The following is a 6943-nucleotide window of genomic DNA, read 5'->3' as shown; positions in this document are numbered from 1 at the left end:
ATTGCTTTCAGTAAGATAGCCATTTTGACTATATTAATCCTGCCGATCCATGAGCATAGGAGATCTTTCCATCTTCAGAGATCTTCTTCAGTTTCTTTCTTCAGAGACTTGAAGTTCTCATCATACAGATCTTTCACTTCCTTAGTTAGAGTCACACCAAGGTATTTTATATTATTTGTGACTATTGTGAACGGTGTTGTTTCCCTAATTTCTTTCTCAGCCCATTTATCCTTTATGCAGAGGAAGGCAGCTAGAGACTGTGTAACCCTGGGAATAGTTTGAGAATAGGGGATTTCAAGGCCCATCCCAGAGTGACACACTTTCTTCAATATGGCCACACCTACTCCACTAAGCCCACACTTCTTAAGATTGCCCTCCTCTATGGGTCAAGCCTTTAAACACATTAGTCTATGAGGGCCAAATTTATTCAAAACAGTACAATATTTGTACGTGTGATATTTTAAATATTGTTTTTTCTCACCACAGCGTCTTTTCCATTAGGTCATCCACTAGAGAATTTCATCCGGCTTATCCTTGCTTTTCTCCTCCTGTTGGGCATTGTGGCTCTATTGCTGGATGATTGGAGGAGCAGAAGAGTTCTCCATTAGGGCTTCAGAGTGCCCAAAGCTTTTATCCTTGATACTCCTTTGTAGACCTTGTCTTAGTTAGGTTACTATTGTTTTTAAGAAACACCATGGCATCTCTTATAAAGGAAAACATATGATTGTATCTAGCTTGTAGTTTCAGAGGTTAGGTCCATTATCTTCATGGCAGCAAGCTTGCCAATCCACAGGCAATCCACATATTGCTGGAGAAGAAGCCTAGAATTCTACATCTTGATCTGCAGGCAACAGAAGATTGTGTGCCTTACTGGCTATAGCTGAATCATAAGAGATTTCCAAGCCTGTCACCACAGTGACAGTTCCTTCAACAAGGCCACAGCTACTTCAAGAAGGCTACCCATCCTAATAGTGTTATACTCTATGGGCCTAGCATTCAAACACATGAGACTATGGGGGTCATATCTCTTCAAAGCATCATAGACCTCAACAAAAGTTTGGTAATAAAAAGTCTAAAAAGTGTTGTGACTTCTCCACTGAGTGTCCTTTGTCCACAAATCTGATACAATACCATGATGAAGCTGGCATTTCAGGATCAGTGCCAGGCACAGATGAAAACCAGAAGGCTCCTGTCCCAGGATGCTCCCCTGTTCCTGTGTCCTAACTGTTCCAGGTGGGTCCCTCTGTGCTGAAGTGTTGGTAATACCTGCACTCACAGGCTTGTCTGCAGTACTGGGAGGCCACCTCTCTCCCAGTGGTATTTGGCTATGGTGTGCTGTGGCACAGGATGAGCTATGTGCTGGGTGGTACAAGATCAGCTCCTTTTGATTTTTTTAATAAGTACTTCTGGCTGGAATATGATAAAAATCTAATGTAGTGTTATTTGAATTTCTGTGATGGGCAAAGATGATGGGCACTTTTGACAATATTTCTTAACCATTTGTTTTTCTCTAAGAAGTCTGTTTAGTTCTGTAGCCTATTTAAGTTGAGCTATTTTTCTTTCAGTTGTTTGCATTGTCAGCTCTAGGGACTTGTAGTTAGTTCCTACTAACTACACTGGCTCTGTAGTTAGTTGGTCAGGAGAATTATTTATCGAGAACATACAATTACTACAGAAGCACTGCTCTGTATCTTTTCTGGCTCTTCACTCACCTCAGTTGTCTTCTTTCATGTCTGATTGTTTCCTTTCCAGACCTGTCAACCTGTTCCAGTAGATTTGTGGGGCATTTGGGATCCATGCTTTTTGCTTTCATCTACTGTTTTCTCCCAAACACTCCCCACAACTGCATATATATATATATATATATATATATATATATATATATATATATGAACACCAGATGATAGTACACCCACACTTGTAAAAATCTTAGAGAATTTAAAGACAGGACAGGAAGTGTATAAAGGATCCCGTGTCTGGTCCAGAGCTGTGATGTAGAATTGAGGAGTCAGAATCAGGTCTTGTGCAAGAGTGTATCTCCTTCCTGTTGTGTTATCATCATCTTTTACAAGGATTCCAGACACCAGTCATTGTGTCCCATAATTTTGGGTATGTTGTACCTTCATTTTCATTAGATTCTAGAAAGTCTTTTATTTCTTCATTTCTTCCTTGACCAAGTTATCATGGAGTAAAGTGTTGTTCAGCTTCCATGTGTATGTGGGTTTTCTGTTGTTTTTGTTGCTATTGAAGACCAGCCTTAATACCCAGTGATCTGATAGGATGCATGTGATTATTTCAATCTTCTTGTATTTGTTAATGTCTGTTTTGTGACCGATTATATGTTCAATTTTGGAGAAGGTACCATGAGATGCTGAGAAGAAGGTATATTCTTTTGTTTTAGGATGAAATGTTCTATAAATATCTTTTAAATCCATATGGTCCATAACTTCTTTAAGTTTCACTGTGTCTCTGTTTAGTGTTTTGATGATCTGTCCATTATGGAGAGTGGGGTGTTGAAGTCTCCCACTATTATTGTGTGAGGTGCAATGTGTGCTCTAAGGTTTAGTAAAGTTTCTTTTATGCATGTGGCTGCCCTTGGATTTGGAGCATAGATGACCAGAACTGAGAGTTCGTCTTGGTAGCTTGTTCCTTTGATGACTATGCCCTGCCCTTCCTTATCCTTTTTGATAACTTTTTAAAAAAATTCATTTTTATTCAATATTACAATGTTTACTCCGGCTTGTTCCTTGGGACAATTTGCTTGGAAAATTGTTTTCCAGTCCTTTACTCTGAGGTAGTGTCTGTCTTTGACACTGAGGTGCGTTTCCTGTAGGCAGCAACTTACAGGGTCCTGTTTACATAGCCACTCTGTTGGGGTGTATCTTTTTATGGGGGGATTGAGTCTATTGATGTTAAATGATATTAAGAAATAATGATTGTTGCTTCATGTTATTTTTGATGTTAGATTTGGAATTCTGTTCATGTGCCTATCTTCATTTAGGTTTGATGAGAAATTACTTTCTTGCTTTTTCTAGGGTGTATTTTCCTTCTTTGTGTTGGCATTTTCCATTTATTATCCTTTTAGGGCTGGATTTGTGGAAATATATTGCATAAATTTGGTTTTGTTATGGAATAGCTTGGCTTCGCCATCTACAGTAATTGAGAATTTTGCTTGGTATAGCAGTCTGGGCTGGCATTTGTGTTCTGTTTGGGTCTATATGACATATTCCAAGGATCTTCTGTCTTTTAGAGACTCTGGTGAGAAGTCTGGTGTAATTCTGATAGGTCTGCTTTTATATGTTATTTAACATTTTTCTCTTAATGCTTTTAATATTCTTTCTTTGTTTTGTGCATTTGGTGTTTTGACTATTATGTGATGTGAGGAACTTCTTTTCTTGTCCAATCTATTTGGAGTTCTCTAGGCTTCTTGTACATTTATGGGCATCCCTTTTCTTAGGTTAGGAAAGTTTTCTTGTATAATTTTTTGAAGATATTTACTGGCCCTTTAAGTTTGGTATCTTCAGCCTTTCATATACCTTCTATTGTTTTTTTTTTCAATTTTTATTAGGTATTTACTTCATTTACATTTTAAATGCTATCCCCAAAGTCCCCTATACCCCCCTCCCCCGCTCACCTAACCACCCACTCACTCTTCTTGGCCATGGTATTCCCCTGAACTGGGGCATATAAAGTTTGCAAGACCAAGGGGCCTCTCTTCCCAATGATGGCTGACTAGACCATCTTCTGCTACATATTAGGCTAGAGACATGAGCTCTATTGGTGCTGGTTAGTTCATATTGTTGTTCCACCTATAGGGTTGCAGACCCCTTCAGCACCTTGGGTACTTTCTCTAGCTCCTCTATTGGGGGCCCTGTGTACAATCCAATAGCTGACTGTGAGCATCCACTTCTGTGTTTGCCAGGCACTGGCATAACCTCACAAGAGGCTGCTATATCAGGGTCCTTTCAGCAAAATCTTGCTGGTGTATGCAATAGTGTCTGCGTTTGGTGGCTGATTATGGGATGGACCCCTGGGTGGGGCAGTTTTTGGATGGTCCATCCTTTCATCTCAGCTCCAAACTTTGTCTCTGTAATCCCTTCCATGGGAGTTTTGTTCCCAATTCTAAGAAGGGGTGAAGTCTCCACATTTTGGTCTTCCTTCTTCTTGAGTTTCATGTGTTTTACAAATTGTATCTTGGGTATTGTAGGTTTCAGGGCTAATATCCACTTATCAATGAGTGCATATCTAGTGACTTCTTTTGCGATTGGGTTACCTTACTCAGGATGATATCCTCCAGATCCATCCATTTGCCGAGGAATTTCATAAATTCATTGTTTTTAATAGCTGAGTAGTATTGCAATGTGTAAATGTACCACATTTTCTGTATACTTTCCTTTGTTGAGGGACATCTGGGTTCTTTCCAACTTCTGGCTATTATAAATAAGGCTGCTATGAAAATAGTGGAGCATGTGTTTTTATTACCAGTTGGAACATCTTCTGGATATATGCCCAGGACAGGTATTTCTGGATCCTCTGGTAGTACTATGTCCAATTTTCTGAGGAACCGCCAGACTGATTTCCTGAGTGGTTTTACAAGCTTGCAGTCCCACCAACAATGGGGGAGTGTTCCTCTTTCTCCACATCCTCACCAGCATCTGCTGTCACCTGAATTTTTGATCTTAGCCGTTCTGACTTGTTTGAGGTGGAATCTCAAGGTTGCTTTGATTTGCATTTCCCTGATGATTAAGGATGTTGAACATATTTTGAGGTGTTTCTCTGCCATTCGATATTCCTCAGTTGAGAATTCTTTGTTTAGTTCTGTGCCCCATTTTTAATGAGNTTATTTGGTTTTCTGGAGTCTGTCTTCTTGAGTTCTGTATATATAATGGATATTAGTCCCCTATCTGATTTAGGAGTGGTAAAGATCCCTTCCCAATCTGTTGGTGGCCTTTTTGTCTTATTGACACCGTCTTTTGCCTTACAGAAGCTTTGCAATTTTATGAGGTCCCATTTGTCAATTCTCGATCTTATAGCACAAGCCCTTACTGTTCTATTCAGGAATTTCCCCCTTGTGCCCATGTCTTTGAGGCTTTTCCCCACTTTCTCCTCTATAAGTTTCAGTGTCTCTAGTTTTATCTGAAGTTCCTTGATCCACTTAGACTTGACCTTAGTACAAGGAGATAAGAATGGATCAATTCTCATTCTTCTACATGAAAACAGCCAGCTGTGCCAGCACCATTTGTTGAAAATGCTGTCCTTTTTCACTGGATGGTTTTAGCTCCCTTGTCAAAGATCAAGTGACCATAGGTGTGTGGGTTCATTTCTGGGTCTTCAATTCTCTTGCATTGGTCTACCTGTCTGTCTCTATACCAATACCATGCAGTTTTTATCACAATTGCTCTGTAGTACAGTTTTAGGTCAGGCATAGTGATTCCCCATAGATAGTTTTATCATTGAGAAGAGTTTTTGCTATCCTAGGTTTTTGTTATTCAAGATGAATTTGAAAATTGCCCTTTCTAATTCATTGAAGAATTGAGTTGGAATTTTGATGGGGATTGAATTGTATCTGTAGATTGCTTTTGTCAAGATAGCCATTTTCACAATGGTGATCCTGCCAATCCATGGGCATGGGAGATCTTTCCATCTTTTGAGATCTTTTTCATTATTTTCTTCAGAGACTTGAGGTTTTTGTCATACAGATCTTTCACCTTCTTAGTTAGGGTCAAACCAAGGTATTTTATATTTCTTGTGACTATTGTGAAGGGTGTTGCCTCCCTAAATTCTTTCTCTTCCTGTTTATCCTTTGTGTAGAAAAAGGCCACTGATTTGTTTGAGTTAATTTTATATCCAGCTACTGCACTGAAGCTGTTCATCAGGTTTAGGTGTTGTCTGGCTGAATTTTTAGGGTCACTTATGTATACTATCATATCAACTGCAAATAATGATATTTTGACTTTTTCCTTTCCAATTTGGATCCCCTTGATCTCCTTTTGTTGTCTAATTGCTCTGGCTAGGACTTCAAGTACTATATTGAATAGGTAGGTAGAAAGTGGGCAGCCTTGTCTAGTCCCTGATTTTCGTGGGCTTGCTTCCAGCTTCTCTCCTTTTACTTTGATATTGGCTACTGGTTCGCTGTATATTGCTTTTATTATGTTTAAGTGTGGGCCTTGAATTCCTGATCTTTCCAAGACTTTTATCATGAATTTGTGTTGGATTTTGTCAAATGCTTTCTCAGCATCTAACGGGATGATCATGTGGTTTTTGTCTTGAGTTTGTGTATATAGTGGATTACATTGATGGATTTCCGTGTATTATACCATCCCTGCATCCCTGGAATGAAGCCTACTTGGTCATGATGGATGATTGTGTGCTTTGAGTTTTACTAATGTTTCTTTAATGAATGTGGATGCCCTTGCATTTGGAGCATAGATATTCAGGATTGAGAGTTCATCTTGGAAGATTTTACCTTTGATGAATATGAAGTGCCCCTCATTGTCATTTTTGATAACTTTGGGTTGGAAGTCGAGTTTATTCGATATTAGAATGGCTACTCCAGGTTGTTTCTTCAGACTGTTTGCTTGAAAAATTGTTTTACAGCCTTTCGCTCTGAGGTAGTGTCTGTCTTTTTCCCTGAGATGAGTTTCCTGTAAGCAGCAAAATGTTAGGTCCTGTTTGTGGAGCCAATCTTTTAGTCTATGCCTTTTTATTGGGGAATTGAGTCCATTGATATTCAGAGATATTAAGGAAAAGTAATTGTTGCTCCCTGTCATTTTGTTGTTAAGAGTTGGCATCCATTCTTGTGGCTGTCTTCTTTTAGGTTTGTTGAAGGATTACTTTCTTGCTTTTTCTAGGGTGTGGTTTCCATCCTTGTACTGGTGTTTTTCGGTTATATTCCTTTGAAGGGCTGGATTTGTTGAAAGATATTGTGTGAATTTGGTTTTAT

General features: G+C 39.1%; 1 pseudogene; it reads left to right on the top strand.

Annotated features, from left to right (window-relative positions):
- The window catches only part of LOC110315056, a 13193-nt pseudogene extending 9857 nt beyond the window's left edge, over positions 1-3336 (top strand).
- Positions 3337-6943: the final 3607 nt, after the last annotated feature.

The sequence above is a fragment of the Mus pahari genome, unplaced genomic scaffold, assembly GCF_900095145.1.
Source record: "Mus pahari unplaced genomic scaffold, PAHARI_EIJ_v1.1 scaffold_10766_1, whole genome shotgun sequence".
Classification (NCBI taxonomy): domain Eukaryota; kingdom Metazoa; phylum Chordata; class Mammalia; order Rodentia; family Muridae; genus Mus; species Mus pahari.
The sequence above is the reverse complement of the archived record's forward strand: the minus strand, read 5'-3'. Positions and strand labels throughout refer to the sequence as shown.